The following is a 19,496-nucleotide window of genomic DNA, read 5'->3' as shown; positions in this document are numbered from 1 at the left end:
CGGTGGTAGACTGGAGGAGGTTTAGCAGATGGTGTGGCCTGCGGAGTCTGTGGTTCCTGCCAAGGGTAGGTGCCCATACGGCCCGCTTCACTCTCATCTTGTTTGGTGTGGCTGTCGGTGTGGTTGGGAGCTGAATGCTGGATACTGCGGGTAAGGGCTGGGTTTTGTGCCATGGTAATGCGGCGTTGAGTCTCTGGGGAGTACAGGTAGAGGAGATTTGGGCCTGATGTAGCTTGATGGTGTGAAGTCGTGGAGAGGTGGGTGGGCATGAGAGTCGGCCGGAGGGGGTGGTGGTGGTGGTTCTGAGGGTGGGTGTGGGTGGGGAAGTAGGCATGCAGGGTGGGCGGGGTTGGTTAGCACGGGCTGTCGTGCACGTTGGGGGCGCGGGAAAAGGTGAGATCGTCGGAGTGGGCGTGCGTAGGTGTGGAGGGGAGAGGGCGATGGTAGTGGGTTGTCCTGTGGGCGCGGCGGGGTGGGCGGGGCACATGGGCTTGGGTGGAAAGGGTGAGGCGGCGGAGGGAAGGGGTGAGGGTGAGCGAGGTGTGGCGGGTGAGATGTCAAGTGAGGTGTGGGGGGTGGTGGAGGTGGTGGAGGCTGAGGTGGTAGGGGGAGAGAGAGTTGGTGGTGGTGGGGAGATGCGGCCTCGCGGGGTTGTTTGAATGCTCAGGGATGAGGAGGAGGGTGTGATAGGGAAGGTGAATGAGTTAACCGTGTGGGCGGGGAAAGCGAACGGTGGTGAAATGATGGTGGTGGGTGGTGCGGGGTGGGAGGTGGAAGGCAGTAGACGGGGGGAGGTGGTTTTAGGAAGTAGGTTAGGGGAAGATGAGGAGAGGGTCCTAGGAGGCCTGTGAAGAGGGAGGCCGATTTTGTGTTGAGGGGGTATAGTGGTGTGTGGGGTGGGAAGGTTAGAACTAAGGGCAGGAATAGGGGAAGGTAGAACAGAGGAGATAGTGAGAAGGGAGGAAAAGGAAAGATAACGTTTTCCCCTGTCGTAGACTGGGGGAGAGGTGAGGTGGCCCCCGCCATTACGGTGGGATGCGGGGGCAGTGGGGGGGCGCTTTTCGTGTTTCCCTTTTTGTATTTTCTTCCCCTGAGGCTTAGGGGAATTTGCGTAAGGTGGGGAGGTTTGTAAGCGCCATCGTGTCATTTGGCTGCACTGGGCAGCTGCTAGCTGCTCACGGATGTCGTGGATCGGGCATCCGTGGTAGCACGGAGAAAATTCCCACGGGTTGACGGTGATGAGGTCAACGGGGAATTGATTTATTTCGCCGATGCGTTGAGGGGTGGCATGGACGGCTAAAAGGCGCCTCATTAAACTGATATCTCTATCCATGTCTCCCGTTGGATCATGGATAGTGAAGTGTTGTCTCACAACACTTGGGAGTACTCTGAGCAGAGTATTAAATGTATGCTGATCCTGGGTTTCATCATCTGCCTCCGGGTAGGCAGCAGTAACCAAGCGTCTTGCCTGTATCAGGGTATTATCTAAATCCCCGTCGAATGAAAAACTATCCAATTTGGATAAAGCCACTACTTTCCCCAATGATGGGGTAATGGCTTGTACAGTGAACTTTGCAAAGTTCTGCCAGGTGAGTTCTGGGACGATTTTCGGCGCTATGTTCGCCGTCTTTTTACCCAACAGTGGTAGTGTGACTGCAATTATTTGTTGGTCATTTTCAAAGCCAATATCCAGTAAGGGTTTAATTATTGCCAGATATGTGTGTATATCATACTGGTCGGGGTCAAACTTGGGTAACTGAACGTGCGGTTTAGTTGCCATTTTGCCAAATATTTCCTGATTACCTCTCTTCTACGCCCGGGTCTAGAACCACCGCTGGCCACCAGTGTAATGCTAGGTGAAATTAGGCTCGACTTCTCGTTCCTATTTCACCTAACGTGACGCGGGGTCCTCTTTCGAGACCGGAGCTAGTGCAATAAAGAGAGGCAGGACACAAAAACTCTAGGCAACAACCTTTACACGTATATTACCACAGTCAGACACAGGACAAATCAGCAGATGTTACAGCACAATATATAGCAATATAAAACCTTATCTAGGATATGTGTATCTCGCAGGATACTTGCTTCTCTGATACTAATGACAACACAAACAATCCTAGTGTATCAGGAATGCAGTAAATATAGCCGCGCGCGCGGGGGCGCGGGGAGGGGATTGAGACTCACTAGGAGGAGATAGGGGAGGTGCGGGGAATGACTTGTGACGGCTAGGGAAAAGTTATGGTAATACTGGAAGGCGGCAGATATTAGCCGTGAAGTTTATATGGTTTCCACTAGCCAAAATACTTTGGTAATTGATTTTATCCTTGATTTACACTTACTTGAGATATGGGAGTGAGGCGGGTGGTAAAAAAGATTTATGAGTAGCGTGGGGGAAGGAGAGAATACTATTAATACTTCCTTTCACAATATTCCTTCACAGTAATGGGGGTATGCCTTTATAGGCACAGGCTTATTAATTGTATAACAGAGATGTCACTCACACGTATAGTCAATCAGATCTTGTTCCACAGCGTGGGGGAAAGAGAGAATACTATTAATACTTCCTTTCACAATATTCCTTCACAGTAATAGGGGTATGTCTTTATAGGCACAGGCTTATTAATTATATAACAGAGATGTCACTCACACGTATAGTCAATCAGATCTTGTTCCACACTCTCGTCCTTTAACTTCTCACTGTGATCTGATTTACCCCGATATTCACTATATGAAAACACTGCACAATACTTACATTAGGGGAAATCACACTTAACCTAAATCAAGCATGTTACAATATCACACGTATTCATCAGGGGGATAGGCGGGAACATGTCATCGGTGATCATGCTGGGCTAGGGGCACCGTCAATGCGAGGCGTGCCGAGAGGGCATGGGATAGCTCGTAAGGGCGTCCTCTCGCGTCCTGGACTTCCCGTGGATTCCGGACTTGGCTCCAGCGTGTGGCCCTCGGGACTGGGGCCGAATAGCTCCAGGAACCTCTGTGGTAGGTCCCGGCGTCGTGGGGGCGTAGAGAGATCACGCCCGGGTGTCCTGGGGAGAGCCGAGAGAGACTGTGGGCTGCAGTCTCCAGCGTCTAGGGGCGCCGACAGGGGAGAGCTGCGGCAGCGACTTCCACTGGGGTCCGTCAGGTGCGTCTGCTCTAGAGCCAGGCATAGGGTACAGAGACCAGGGGAGGCTGGGAGGCCTGTCTGGGTCACTCTGGGACAGGAAGCCTGGGCTCCAGTCTCCTGCCATGGGGACGTCTCTCTACTCTGCAAGCCCTCGGAGCGACCGTAGATCGTCTCACGAGGGAGGGAGCGACAATGGGTCATCTCTACCACGACACTATCGGAGCGACCATAGATCGTCTCACGAGGATGGGAGTGACCATAGATCGTCTCTACCGGAACACTTTGGGAGCGACCATAGATCGTCTCTACCGGAACACTTTGGGAGCGACCATAGATCGTCTCTACCAGAACACTTTGGGAGCGACCATAGATCGTCTCTACCGGAACACTTTGGGAGCGACCATAGATCGTCTCTATCAGAGGGGCGCCATCTGGAGTATGGTTTCTAACTCCACCCCTAGCCGGCTCAACAATTCCACGACGCGAAGGTAGTGTCCTTCTCCTACGGTGGCGGCGGCGTGGTGGCTGCATGTCATAGGGGCGCACGGCCCGGGCTGACATGTGTCGCTGTTGCCTGGAGTGGTGGTGGCTGGTGGCGGCAACCCCGTGGGGTCTGTGTGGGGGTCTCGGCGTATCTGTGGGCACACTACACTGTTCTTGGCTTGCCCTGTCATCGTGGGTACTATGGTATTCTCCGGGGGCACTGTTTTTCAAGCCACGCATTTTAGTTTTCATCTTGCTCCTCATCGCAGGTGAGGAAGAGGGTGGATGAGGCGGTGGAGGAGCGGAGGAGTTGCAGGAGGTGGTGTGGCCCTCGGACTCACTGGTTACATCCAAGGGACATTGCCCATACAGCTCGTCGTATCTTCATGGTGTTAGCTGTTGTCCGTGGTGTGGTGTGGTGTTGAATGCTGGAGATGGACCGTGAGTGTGGGGTTTTATGCCGGGGTAATGCAGCATAGTGTCTCTGGGAAGTGTAGGTGGCCGGGATTTGTGCTTGGTGTATCATGAGTGTGAAATGATTTAAGACAGGGGTAGGGGTGTGATTTTGCGGCAAGGTGGATGGGGTGGGAGAGTGGTTGTATCAGGCGGGTGGGTGGGAGAGGCACCTGGAGCATGTGATGGTTGTTTTGAGGGTGGGTGTGGGTGGTGATGTGGGTGTGCAGGATTGGCGTGTGTGTGACGTGCGTGGGGCACGTAAGGGCGGGCGTGGGGTGGTAGGGGTGTTGGTGGCACAGCATGGGAAGCAGTGTGTGGGGTGAGTGGGTAATGGTGTCGTGGGGTCGTGGGTGGTGCAGGTGGAGGTGGGGGTGTGTGCGGGCAGTGGGCTGGAAGATGTGGGGGTGGTGGTGGGTGGCAGCTGGGGCCGGGGTGTGGGGGTGGGGGTGGGACATGCGGTGCTGGGCGTGGGGGAGGGGGTGGTGGGTAGGGAAGAGGTGGGGGAGCAGCGGGGTGTTGGTGGTGTCGGTGGGTTGTCACGTGAGGTGTGATGCGGCGTGATGGAAAGCAAGGTGGAAGTGGCGGGGGAGGGGGAGGGAGAGGGAGATGGGGAGGAGGAGATGTAGCAGTCAGGTGGTAGGTGTGGGCGGTGCGGGAGTAGAGGGTGGGACGGGGCACGGGGCCTGGGCAGTGGGAGCAGGAGTGCAGAAGGGGCGCATGTGCCAGTTTCGGAGGGTGCGGGGAGTGCCGTGGTACTCGACGGTTACCTGATAGGGGTTAGGGACGCGGATGATGGTGTGGGGTCCCCTGAAATGTGGCGTGAGCTTGTGGGGGGTGGGGAGCTGGGATATCATAACTGTGTCACCCGGCTTATAGGGGTTGGAGGCAGTGTCGGGGCTGAAGTCCAGGTTGTGTTGGAGGTGGGTTAGGCAGCGTTTGAGGTGGTGTAATGGGTCTGTTGTGGGGGTTGAGGTGGGGGGTTGCAAATGCTGCCAAAGGGGCAGGAAGAGGGGTGCTTCCCCAAACACTTGCTCATATGGTGAAATTCCATCCTCTTGGGGGCAGGAGTTGATGCCCCATTTCACGATTTTTACATGGGCAGGCCAGTCATCGTTCTTAGTGGCTTCTATCTGGGTGCAGAGCTGATTCATTAGTGTGCAATGGATGGCCTCGCATACGGCATTTCCTTGTGGCCAGTAAGGGGATGAGTGGGAGATGTTATACCCGAAGATATGGGCCAGCTCCTCCCAGATCTTACTGGTGAATTCGGGTGCGTTATCTGAGTGGATCGCTTGCGGGATGCCAAAGTAGGGGAACACGTGCCGAAGGAGGGCGTCAGCCACTGCGATAGCATGGTGTTCCTTCGCTGGTCAGGCCACAACGAATTTGGAGTACATGTCGATGAAAGTGATAACATACCTATAGCCTGATTTTGGAGGTAAAGGTCCCACCACGTCAATTGCTAACAGCTGCCAAGGATTGTGGGCGGTGATATGGCCCAACAGACCTGCGGTATGGGTGATGTCTTTACCAAGGGCACAGGAGTGGCAGATTTGGATAATTTCCTTGGCAAGGGTGGAAGGATTTGGCACCCAGTAGGTGTCATTGAAGACCTGCAGTAGTTTTTTCGTACCCAGGTGAATGCCATTGTGGGTGTGCAGGTGTCGTAGGGCGTTGAGGGCGGTGTCAGGGGCTAGGAGGATATGGCCTGACAGGGTTAGTAGGTCGTTGCCCTGGCAATATAGTTTCTTGAAAAGGTGCTGGGGGATCCAAGGGGGCCGCTCCTTGTGATGCCACTGCTGGTGGAGGTCTAGCTCCGGCTGGGCAGCGTGGATGGGGAGCCGAGAGTGGGAGTCCACATTGGTATGGAGTTTGCCAGGGTCCCTCCTGTTGTTCTCAAGAACTGTGCTTCTGTGCTTACACCCTGCCTAGGCAAACTCTTTCGCCTTTGTCTGTCAACTTGTACCTTTCCAGACAAAATCTTCCACAGGTATACCCACTAATGTTTAATAATATTCAGCTTAATCCTGCATCATCCTTGAACATGCTTGGGGTTTCATTTACTCGGGACTTATCTCGGAAAGATCATATTACATTTCTTGTAAAATCTGCTTCCAAGAGACTGGGTGTGCTAAGCCGACTCCGCTCTTTCTTTACCCCTGCACAATTGTTGACTCTATACAGGGGTTTTATCCGCCCCTGTGTGGAGTACAACTCTCATGTGTACATACAGCTCTTCTCAATACAGCTCTTCTCAATAGGGTGGAGTCAAAGGCTTTTCATCTCATTAACTCTCCTCCTCTTACTGACTCCCTTCAACCTCTGTCTCTTCGCTGCACTTTGCATCTTTATCTCTTTTCTATCGCTACTTTAATGGTCACTGCTCCTCTGAACTGTCTGCTTGCATTCCTCCACCTCTACGATGGGCGCATAGCACCCGTCTGGCAGCAAACTCTCATCTCTTTTCTGTCCAACTCTCTAATGCAAGAGTTAACCGTTACTCCCAGTCTTTCATTTATGCAACAGGTCAGCTTTGGAACTGTCTCCCTCTGTCTGTATTTCCTGCTGCCTATGATCTCCAGTCTTTCAAACGCAGTGTGTCCAGGCATCTCAAAATGATCGGATCTTGAATTTGGCTCTCTATTGTATTTTGTTTTTCTCTTGGAGGGAACTGTTACTGCGGGCTCATGGCCTTTGGTTCCTTCTTCCTCGCATTAAAAAAAAAAAAAAAAGGGTTTTGCGCCATCGGATGAGCTGGGCATTCTGAGTGTCAGACTGCCGCAACCACTGAAAGGACTGGTGGTCGGTAATGATAGTGACTTGGGTCCCAGAGAAGTATGCCCAGAAGTGCTCAAGTGCCCAGATGATGCCTAAGCACTCTCTCTTGGTGGCGGCATAAATCTTCTCCGCCTGATTTTGGGTACGGCTGGCACAGGCGATGATGTGCTCACAGCTCTCTCAGACTTGCGCTAGCACAGCACTGATGCCAATGAGGGAGACGTTGGTATAGAGCTGGAACGGGAGGGCATAGTTGGGAAAGGCCACAATGGGGGCAGAAACGGGCTTATCTTTAAGCTGTTGGAAGGCGGTTCGTCTCTCATCCATCCAGAGGAACGGTTCCCCCTTACGGGTAAGGTCGTGGAGTAGTTTAGCAATGTGGGCAAACCCCTTAACGAAGTGGCATTAATAGTACGTCAAGCCGAGGAAGACCTGGATCCCATGATCATCTTGTGGTGGGGGTATGTCCGCGATGGTGCGGAGTTTGTCTGGGTCGGGAGATATGCCTGCCTGGGAGATGACGTGCCCAGGAATGAGATGGTTCTGGCGGCCAGGACGCACTTGGTGGGCCAGAGTTTGAGGCCTGCGTGTTGGATCCTGGTGAAAACCCAGCGGAGGTGCTGCAGGTGGTCGGCCCAGGTCTGGCTGAAAACGATGACGTCATCCAAGTATGCGAGACAGATCTCCCACATCAGACCACTGAGGACGGATTCCATTAACCTGGAGAAGGTGGGGGGGGCATTACAGAGGCCGAACGGCAGAACATTAAACTCATAATGTTTCCCATTGCTGGTTGTGAAAGCGGTTTTGCCTCTGTCCTCCTGGCACATGGGGACCTGCCAATACCCCAACTGGAGGTCGAGGGTAGAGAACCACAAGGCTCCGTACAGGGAATCCAGGGAATCGTCTATACGTGGGAATGGAGTGGCATCTGTGGTGGTTAAGTTGTTAAGCAGGCGGTAGTCGACACAGAACCGCATCGTGCCATCCTTTTTCTTCACAAGGACGACGGGGGAGGACCAGGGCTGGTGGAGGGGGAGACGACTCCGGCTTCGATCATCTCATGTACCTGGCAGTCTTTCTCTTCCCGCTGTTTGGGGTTCTTCTGTCGGGATGGCTGTTGAATCAGTGGGAACGTCGTACGAATCTCAGGAGCCAGGTAGGTGGTGTGTCCGATGTCAGCTGGTCCCACCGCAAACAGATCCTGGAAATCCAGGAGTAGGAGGCGAAGAGTGTCTGACTGGTGAGCAGCAAGATGGTTGGGGATAGGGGGCAGGGGGGCGGGGAAATGGGAGGGGGAAGGGGTGCAGGGCTCGGCTTCCTCCATCTCTACTATTATGAGCCCTTTAGGGAGGGTGAGGGGTGAGGGGGCAAGGTTGGCAATCCGAACTGCCATGTGATGCGGGGGAAGGAAAGTTGGGGGCAGCAGGCAGGCCGAGAGGGTTCCAGGCGGCAGGAGTGGGAGAATAGGACAGAGCAGCCGGAGGGCCGGTTAAGGGGCACCCAGGCTTCATGGTGGGGGGGAATGGTGACGGCGGAGGAAATTGTGGCAGGAAAAGAAGGGGGGAGGGATGGTGGGGGGGAGGGGGGGAGGGGAGGAGGAAGGGGGGGCAGAGTCTTCCAGCCGGGGCCGGGGCATTTAGGTGCAGACGGCCCAGGGAGGGGTCGGGTAATTTACGGAACTTGAGCTGTCTGTTGCGGCAATCAATGGTGGCTCCTAACTTCTGCAGCAGGTCCAACCCCAGGTATCCGTCATAACTGCGGCAGGAAGAGTCGAATGTTATGAACTGATGTTGGGTCGACACCGGTTGGTGGGTGTCGACTCTCAGGGCCCGTGTTTCCCCACGGATGGGCAGGGGGCCATCCCCTGCATCCACAAGGTGAGTAGCCGTTGGGCAGAGTGGGCCAAAGGTCGATTTGTGATGGGCGAAGTAGTGGCTATAATGGCAGGATCTGGCCGCTCCTGTATCGACCAGAAGTCTGGCTTTCACCCCGTTCAGCTTCATCTTGTGCTAAACGGGGGGGTGATATTTGGAGGAAATGGCCCCCACCACCGTGGGAAGGTGTGGGGGCGATCTTAAAAATCCAACTGTCCGGGGCCTCCTTCTTCTTGCTCTGGCTCCTGTTCCCCAGGGTCAGTCTCCTCCACAGGTGCAGGTTCGTCCTCTGTTACCTCATCCTCTAGAGAAAAAACTTTGCGTTGGCCTGGGATGGTAGTTTTCCATCGTGTAGCTTTTAATTGATCTCTGATATCATGCAGTGGGCACCTGGAGCTGCACGCAGAGAATTCCCAGGGATTCACTAAGATGAGCTTGGGGTTCTCCCTGTGGGTGGGGCACTGGTGGGTGGGGTATGCCCTAGGCGGGCTGGGTGCTGGGATGGGGCTGGTACAGGGCATAGGCGGACGTAGCTTGACTGGGGGAACTGGAATAATTGTGGGAAACTTCCTTACCACATTGCTTTGTTGGGGTGCAGGGCGGGAGGTCAGGAGGCGCTGTATCAGTTGGACGTCCTTATCCATGTCTCCAGTCGGGTCATGGATCGTAAAGTGCTCTTTGACTATGCTGGGGAGCACTCTCAGAAGAGTATTAAAGGTGTGTTGCTCCCGGATTTCATCATCTGCCTCCGGGTAGGCAGCAGTGACCAGGCATCTCACCTGGATTAAAGTATCGTCTAAGTTGCCATCGAAAGTTAAACTATCCATTTGGGATAGTGCCACCACTTTCCCTAGTGATGGGGTGATGGCTTGGATCACGAGTCTCATGAAATTCTGCAAAGTGAGCCCCAGGACGATTTTAGGTGCTATATTAGCTGCCGCTTTGCCCAGCAGTGGGAGTGTAACTGCAATTTTCTGCTTGTCATCCTCGAAACAGATATCTAGCAAAGGTTTAATAATTACCAGGTCTGTGTGAACATCATATTGTTCGGGGTCGAACTTAGGTAATTGCACATGCGGTTTGGTTGCCATTTTTCCAGTATTTCCTGATTACCTCTCTCGTATGCCCGGGTCAAGAACCACCACTGTCCACCAGTGTAATGCTAGGTGTTTTAGGCTCTGCTTCCCTTGCCGTAAACGCCTAGCATATAGCGGGGCTCTCTTTCTAGACTGGGGCTTAGACAAATAGGAGAGAGGTAGGACACAAAGACTCCAGGCAAACAATCTTACACGTGTATTACTTAGTTGGACAGGGGAACGAGTAGATGTCACTGATACAAATACACTGGGCAATTACAAGCTCTTATGTCTAGATATGGTTATCAGTATCACGCAGGATACTGGTCGGGTCACAGTGAATAGCACTTGAGGCAGAGTGTTCTTAATTATGGGAAGTTCTGGTTTTCTATACTCGTGGAGTTACCAATATTATTTCCTACTGGTGAGTGTTACTTTGGCACAGGGGTCTCATTATGGCCTTAGTACCAGGAGGTATTTTCTGATGGTAATGTATTTACCCTGTTAGACTTGACTCTCACTGGGTGGCCGTATTTGTGCTTACACTGTCGCTGTTACTCACTCCACCACTTTGACTTCCATTAGAGGGTTAGTTCACTGCTCTGCCTTTATATCATTTAGCCACAAACACTGTACTATTACTGTCACTCCTGTCGGGTCTGGGCGTCGTGGCGGTCAGGTGCAAGGGCGGAGGGGTGTCACAGCTCCACTACTGACAGGGCTGGGTACCACTGGGGGCCTCCATATCCAGACGCCGGGGGATCACGCGCAGGGGCGTCCGTTCTCATCTGGGGCTGTGGGTGGTGAAGGGTTCCGTGCTCTCAGGGCTGGGGACAGGAGTGCGGCTCTCTGGGCTGGGGCTGAATAACTGCCTGAACCTGTTGTTCAGGCTCCTGACGGAGGAAAAAGATCTCCGACATCGAGGCGTGGGGAGTTCCCACCCGGGAGTCCTGGGGGCGGTCAGGGGTTCCCCGAGGGCTGCGGTTCCCAGGGCTTGGCGGCACTGACAGGAAGGGGCTGCGGCACAGGTCTGCATCGGGGTCCGTCAGGGCCGGTTGTAGGGAACAGAGGCCGGGGGAGACTAAGGGGCCTCTCTAGTACTCCTCTAGGCCCGAGACTCCCTCTGGGTCGTGGGCCAGGGAACAGGAGTCAGCTTCAGACGGAGGAGCGGCTACAGGCCGTCTCCTGCCATAGGCCCAGCTATTGACCGTGGCTTCCTGGGGGCGTGGCTACAGGCCTTCACCAAGGCCCGGCTACTGGCCATGGCCTGGGGGAGTGAGCAGCTACCACCAGACCCAAAGGCACCTTTGGAGCAGCTACAGGCCATTTCCTGATGAAGGCAGGAGCGGCTTCAGGCCGTCTCCTTCAGGAGGGTTGAGCGGCTACAGGCCGTCTCAGGGAAGGCACCTTCAGAGCGGCTACAGGCCATCTCCTGACGAAGGCGGAAGTGGCTACAGGCTGTCTCCTTAAGGAGGATTGAGTGGCTACAGGCCGCCTCAGGAAGGTCACCTTCGGAGCTGCTACAGGCCATCTCCTGATGATGGCAGGACTGGCTACAGGCAGTCTCCTTATTACCCTCACAGTGGCTACGGGCTGTCTCAAGGATGACACCTTCAGAGTGGCTACAGGCCGTCTCCTGACGAAGGCAAGAGTGGCTACAGGCCGTCTCCTGATGAAGGCAAGAGCGGCTACAGGCTGTCTCCTGACGAAGGCGGGAGCGGTTACAGGCAGTCTCCTTATTACCCTCAGAGCGGCTACAGGCTGTCTCCTTAGCGAGGGGTGAGCGGCTACAGGCCGTCTCAGGGGTGCTGGCAGGAGCTGGATAGGCAGTTCCACCCCGAAGCTGGTTGGGGAAGGCTCACCCGGAAGATAGTCTAGTATTCCTGCTATGGTGGCGGCAGGCGAGTTCCAGGTCATAGGGGCACGCGGCCCGGGTGGACTTATGCCGTTGTCACTCCGAGTCTCGGCGAACTGTCGATGGTCCTCTATGGGCTCCTTGTGGGGGTGTCTGGGTGCTTTCGGGGGCACTATACTGCATTTTAGTATGTATGTATATGTATGTATGTATGCATGTATATACTATATGTATTTATGTATGTATTTATATATGCATGTATGTCTTTATGTATGTATATAGGTATGTGTGTGTGTATGTATGTATGTATGTTTCAGCACAGCTCGATAATATCCAATGTTTTTACCTTAAAATTAATTTTTAAAAATTTATTCGTTCCATATTTTCATTTCCCATATATTTAAAAAAAGGTACACACACACACACACACACACACACACACACACACACACACACACACACACACACACACATTTTCAATATTTAATCAATTATTTGCTCACCCATTACAGAGTCAGACCATGGCCCTTCCCACGGCGAGGTGCAGGGAAATAGGAGGAGGTGTGTCTCCTGGGTGGACGCCGCAGCAACTCCAGCCAGGGAACAGTGCCACCACGTGCATGCCTCTCTTCAGAGCCATGGGTCAGTGGTGATGGAAATAAGAAAGTTCCTTAGACATTATTATGATTATTATTATTATTATTATTAATACCACTACTATTGCTACTGCGACTGTTACTACTACTATCACTGCTGCCACGACCACCACCACCATTGCTACTACTACAACTACTATTGCTACTTTTTTTTTTTTTTTCAAAATCACCTCCATCCATTGGTGAATTATATTGTGAAGATCAAAACCAACCTTGCTAATACAGTCCACCATTTGGAGTTAACATTAACCCTCATATTACACTCCGTTGGCTCCAAGCACGCCAACGGCTATGGTTACCAATCATCTACTATTACTATTATTACTTTATTTTATATTTATTGATATTACAGTGTAAATAAAGACATTAAACTATTGGAGTCGCTGGTCTATGCGACTCTCGACCACTGTAGCTTCGTAATCCATATCCACCTGAGAGACAGGCCTGAGGGCCGATGATCTTGTGCCCCTGAGACATAGCAGTGCAGACCTCACGAGGGAGAATGACAGTCAACATCTCATCCAGGCCATAACAGAACTCTGCGGTTGATGTTTCTTCTCAGAAAGAACCTCTGCCAGTCCCGAGTAGAATCTCACTGCCTCTGGACCCATCCCACCTGATGCTCCGAACACAAGGGGAGTGAACTGACCGTGGTCCACTACTATTACTACTACTACTACTACTACCACCACCACCACCACCAGCACTACTACTACTATTACTACTACTACCACCACCATCACCACCACCACCAGCACTACTACTACTACTACTACTACTACTACTACCACCACCACCAACAGCACTACTACTACTACTACTGCTGCTGCTGCTGCTGCTGCTGCTGCTGCTGCTGCTGGTATTATTACTACTACTACTATTATTACCACCACCACCACCACCATTACTACTGCTACTACTACTACTACTACTGTACTACTACTACTATTTCTACTACTACTACCACCACCACCACCACCACCACCACCACCATCACCACCACCACCACCACCACCACCACCACCAGCACTACTACTACTACTACTACTACTACTACTACTACTACTACTCCTGCTGCTGCTGCTGCTGCTGCTGCTATTACTACTACTACTATTATTACCACTACCACCACCACCTCCACTACTACTGCTACTACTACTACTGCTATTATTACCACCACCACTGCCACCACCATCACCACTACCACCACCACCACCACCACTACTACTAGTACTACTACTACTACCATTTTCTTCTTTAGAATGATCCCAAGCACTGAGGGGACAAATTTAACCATGATTTATCTTCCCATTTCGAAAATAAAATCTCTCGAAGAGAGGATGGAAAAAAATAAAAATAAAGAAAAAATAAAGCCATCGAATTTGAATGGGCTGATTGCTTGTTCTTTCTTTTATGTATCTCCTCCATAACACATCTTCGTTCTCTCTCTCTCTCTCTCTCTCTCTCTCTCCAGTTCTTTCATCCTTCTTACGTCTACCTTCATCCACGTCATCCCTTCCCTCTCCGTTGTCTCTTTCTCTTAACCCTGCCAATGCAATAATGTCTTAGTCATTACTTCTTCCCTGTCTTCACACCGTTAGGAAATATAGCTTCCATTAATCACTTTATTACAAGAAGCTTCCCTGATACATAAAAGAAATATAATAAATAATAAATAAAGAGTCTGGTCTACGCTTTTTACTGTAACCTAAAATTGCTCTCTCTCCATCTTGGATCTTCAATTGTAACAAGAGACAAACACTAGGATATAATGCCCGTCTAGCAACAAACTCTCATCCCTTTTCTTTCCAACTCTCTAATACAGGAGTTAACCGTTACTCCTAGTCCTTCATGTATGCAACAAGTTAACTCTGGAACTGTCTCCCTCTGTCTGTATTTCCTACTTCCTATGATTTTCAGTCTTTCAGACGCAATGTGTCCAGGCATCTCGAAATGAACGGATCTTGAATTTGGCTCTCTGTTGTATCTTTTTTTTTTTTCCTTGGAAGGAACGGTTTGCGGGCTCCTGGCCTTTGGTTCCTTCTTCGGTACATAAAAAAAAGTGCTATTGAAAGGCTGTAAAGCTTTAGCATTGCCTGTTTCTGCCACTGACCTACGTGAAATAAACTGCGAAATAGGATATGCAAGCCAAGTTAAGGTGAAAAGAGTATATCGTCAAGATTTTTATATAAATTGTGCACTCCAGCTGAAAAGGCAATTTTTTTTTTTTTTAATTTTCTTTCATTAACTCCTCCGCTAAGACAGGCCTCCCGAAAGTGAATGGAGAATCGTCCGATGGCGTCTGTCTTGCACTATCTGGTCATCCCTTATGCCCACTGTCACCCCCACACCCCCACACCAGCACCCTGAGCCGTGCCTGCAACACACAAGATCCTGCTTAGTGTTTCTAGTGTAGCGCTATCTACGGCCCCCCTGTGTATGACACACCCGACACCAGCAGGCTGAGCCGTGCCAGCAACACTAAGTGTTTCTAGCGTAGCGCTATCTACGGCCCCCCTATATAAGACACTCCTTTACCAAGAGAGTTTACTTCTGTAATATTCATTCTGTTATACTGAGCGAATTTGAAGGAGGGAGGAGGCGAGGTAGGCCACGGAGAAGGTGGAGAGATATGGTGGATGAGTGTGTGAGGAAGAGAGGTTTGGAAGTCGGTGAGGCTAGGGGACTGACAAGAGATCGAGCTGGCTGGATGAATATTGTAAGAAGTGCATGATTAGGGATCTGGCACCGCTTTTTAACGTGACAGCGGCCAGATTGACTCAATCGGATACGTTTACGTGAAGCTAGAGAACGTGATGAATGTTTTTGGCGTATCAGATAGAGCCAGGATTCCGGGAGCTTGAATGGTGAGTGAAGGGAAGCGTGGCCCATTGAATTGGGCAAATTTGGGCTGTCTGGACGCTGCTACTCCTCATCCTGCCCTAGGATGAGAAAGATGGTCCGGATGATGATGATGATGATAATATACTTTTTAAAACTAATTTGGCCAAGAGCTGCCATACTTCCTTCTTGACTGCTGAGGTTTAACAGTTAAGATGGGAATATAATGGCAGTCACAGGGAAATACTATGCAGAGGATGTATAGCTGTAGCATTGCCTCTTTCTGCCAGTGAGCTACGTTATAAGTTGCCAAACGACATAAATATAGGCCAAGTTAATGTGAAAGTACTACATCAGACGATTTTATTCAGTTATGAGGCAGCCTAAATGTGAAGGGTGATTGAACGCCATATCTAAACCCTTTCTTTCTTCCTCTCTTTTCACCAAATTTCCTTACCCCCCCCCTCCCTCCCTCTCTCTCTCTCTCTAACCCCTGCCAATGTCTTCCTCTTCTCTCTTCCTCCCTTACCTTAATCGTCCCTCCTTCTCTCCCTTCTCCCATTTCCCCATCTCTACCTAACTGATCCCTTCCATAGTCTTCCTCTTCACTCTCCCTCGCTCTTCTCCAAACCTTCCCTCTATCTCCCTCCTCCCTTTCCCCCCCCCCTCTTCCTCCCTAATCCCTTTCAAAGTATAATGCTAAGTGTTTTAGGGTCGGCTTCCCGTCCCTCTAACGCCTAGTGTGTAGCTGGTTCCCTTTCTAGACCGGAGCTTAGACAAATAAGAGAGAGGCAGGACACAAAAACTCAAGGCAACAACCTTACACGTGTATTGCTAAATTCTACAAGTGGAATGGGTAGATGTCACAAGTGTAATTATACTGAACAATTATAAACCTTAGGCCTAGACTGTGGGTGTTAGTATCACGCATGATACTATTCGGGACAAGATCAGGTCAAGTGAATAGGACTACGATCAGGAGTCCTAGGGCAGTGACACCAAATACTTTCACTTAGGGGAAGTCCAGGTTTTATCTATCGGGTGGAGTTCTGTTCACTAGGGCCGTGGCACTGTTTTCACTGTTGGTAGTCTGACTTGTTTGTCTGTCGTGTCATTAATTATTGTTATTGCACTGGAGCCTCCGTATGATCTCGGCGTGAGGCTATACCACTAAGATGGCAGCGTGTTCACCCAGACAGACACTTACTCCACTGCCCGGCCTTATTCACTGTTTCACTGTTACTTTATTATTTCATCTATCCTTTACACTGACGCTTTTATTTCTGACTTCCCATATTCTTATAATTCACTTTTCTGCCCTTGCTTCACTGTATCACTTTCACTGTGCTTTCATTGTCACTCACTTTCGGGACTGGGTGTAATGGCGGTCAGGTACAAAGGCAGTGGGAACAACTCAGCCTAATTACTGATGGGACTGAGTTCCGCCGGAGGCCTTTGTATTCAGGGGCTACGGGATCACGTGTAGGGGCATCCTCTTTCGTCCAGGGCTGCTGGTGGCAAAGGGTTCTGCACTCTTGGGGCTCGGGGTGGGAGTCTGGCCCTCTGGGCTGGAGCCGAACAGCTGCCTGAATCTCTCGCTCAGGCACTTGACGGAGGACGAGGGTCTCCAGCATCGGGGTGTACAGATGTCCCACCCGGGGGTCCTGGGGGCGGTCTGGAGGTCCCGTGGGCTGCGGTCTCCGGTGGTTGGGGACGCCGTCAGGAGTGGGCTGTGGCATCAGCCTCCGTCGGGGTCCATCAGGTTAGGCCTCTCAGGGACCGGCTGTAGTGAGAAGAGCCAAGTGGTGGTCACGGGGCCTCTCCAGTAGTCCTCCAGGCTGGGACCTCCCTCTGGGTTGTACTCTCGTGTAGGGGAGTCAGCACCTGACAGAGGAGCGGCTACCGGCTGTCTCCTGCTGTAGGGCCTAGCTACTGGCCATGGCCTTCTAGGGGAGTGGCTACTGGCCGTTGCAAAGGCCTGGCTACTGGCCGTGGCCTGGGGAAGGGAGATGCTACAGGCCGACTCGAGGGCACCTTCGAAGTAGCTACCGGCTGTCTCCTTATTACCTCCAGAGCAGCTACTAGCCGTCTCCTGTAGGAGGGTCGAGCGACTACAGGCCGTCTCTGTTAGGGCACCTTTGGAGCGGCTACCGGCTGTCTCCTTATTACCTCCAGAGTAGCTGGACAGCTACCAGCTGTCTCCTGTAGAAGAGTCGAGCGGCTACAGGCCATCTCTTAAAGGGCACCTTCAGAGAAGCTTCTGGCTGTCTCCTGACAAAGGCAGGAGCGGCTACAGACCATCCCCTTATTACTTCCAGAGCGGCTGCAGGCTGTCTCCTATAGGAGGGTTGAGCAGCTACTGGCTGTCTCAGGGGGTGCTGACTGGAGCTAGAGTAATAGCCCCACCCCGTGGTTGTTGGTGGTCAGCTCGCCCGGAAGGTAGTCTCTTCTTCCTGCTTTGGTGGTGGTGGGAGAGTTCCGGGTCATAGGGGCACGCAGCCCAGGCAGACTTACGTCCCTGTCGCTCAGAGTCAGGTCGCGCTCTATTTGCCCCTCCATAAGCTCCTTCTGGGGGTGTTGGGCTGTCCTTCATGAGACTATACTGCATTTTACAACCATCTTCCAGGAAAAAGTCACGTCCCTGTGACTGGAGGTTGTAAACATTTTTGTCGTAGGTGTGGTAGACTGGCTGCAAGTGTTGAAGGAGGGCGTGTCAGGCTGTGGTGGCAAGATTTTCATCTAGCTGAGCGTCGCAGGTGATGAAGAGGGTGGATGGGTTGGTGGAGGAGCAGAGGAATCGTAGGAGGTGGAGGGGTCCATGGACTCGGTGTTTACATCTGAAAGGTGGCTCCCATATGGCTCGGTGAATCCTCATGGTGGCAGGTGTTGTCTCCTGTAGAGAGCTATGCTAACTGCTGGAGATGGACGTCAAGTGTGGGGTTTTATGCCGGAGTGATGTGTCACGAAGTCTCTTCTCGGGAGTGTAGGTGGCTGGGATTTGGGCCTGGTGTAGCATGAATGTGAGATGATTTAGGGAAGGAGGTGGAGTGTGATTTTGCGGTGAGGTGGGTGGTGTGGAAGTGTTAGTGTATCGGGTGGGTGGGCGTGAAAGGTGGCCGGAGTGTGTGATGGTTGTTTTAAGGGTGGGTGTGGTTGGTGATGTGGGTGTGTGGTGTCAGTGTGTGTGGGAAGTGCGTGGGGTGTGCGGGGGCAGATGGGAGGCGGTAAGGGTGGGGGTGGCATGGGGCATCGGGTGGGGTGCAGGCCTAGTGGGTGGTGGTGTAGTGGGTAGTGCAGGTGTGGTGTGGTGTGGGGGATGGGGCAGGCGGGCCGAGGGGGCATGAGAGGGAGGAGGGTGGGGTTATTCTGGGCCGGGGGTGGGTGATGGTTGGAGCAGGGGTGTGGTGGTTGGAGAAGGTGTGGGCATGTGGGAGGGGCATGTGGTGCTGGGCGTGGGGGATGGGGTGGTTGGTGGCGAGAAGGTGGGGAAGAGATCCGGACTTGGTGGTGTTGGTGAACCTTCAAGTGAGGTGTGAGGTGGCGTGGCAGGGGGTGAGGTGAAGGCGGCAGGGGAGGGGGAGGGGGAGAGAGACAGTGAGGGGGAGATGTATCAGTCATAGGATGTAGAGGGAAACAGAGCAGGGGTAGTGGGTGGGGTGGGAGGCAGTGCAGGGACGGAGGACATGGGAGCGTGAAAGGGGCATACGTGACGGTTTCTGAGAGTGTGAGTTGTGCCATGATATTCAACCATCACTTGGTAGGGGTTAGGGACGCGGATGATGGCATGGGGTCCCGTGAACCGTGACGCGAGCTTGTGGGGGGTGGGGAGCTGCGCTATCATGAGAGTGTCACCTGGTTTATAGGGGTTGGAGGCAGAGTCGGGGCGAAGGTCCAGGTTGTTCTGAAGGTGGGATGGCCATCACTTGAGGTGGTGAAGGGGGTCAGATGTGGAAGAAGAGGTTGGGGGCTGTAAGTGTTGTCATATGGGTAGGAGGAGAGGTGTATCCCCAAACAATTGCTCGTAGTAAAATTCCGTCCTCTCGGGGGCAGGAGTTTATATCCCATTGCATGATTTTCACATGGGTCAGCCAGTCATCATCTTTGGTGGCTTTTATCCGGGTACAGAGTTGGTTCATTAATGAACGATGGCATCATTCACAGATAGCGTTTCCCTGGGGCCAGTAAGGGGACGAGTGAAAGATGTTGTAGCCGAAGATGTGGGGTAGCTCCTCCCAGATTTTGCAGGTGAACTCTAGTGCATTATGAGAGTGGATTGCCTGTGGGATACCAAAAGTATGGAAAAACATGCCGAATCAGGGTGTCAGCCACTGCGATAGCATGGTG

This window comes from Coenobita brevimanus, chromosome 95, assembly GCF_032717465.1.
Source record: "Coenobita brevimanus isolate Jiangsu-jjx chromosome 95, ASM3271746v2, whole genome shotgun sequence".
Classification (NCBI taxonomy): domain Eukaryota; kingdom Metazoa; phylum Arthropoda; class Malacostraca; order Decapoda; family Coenobitidae; genus Coenobita; species Coenobita brevimanus.
Note: the sequence above shows the minus strand (reverse complement) of the source record.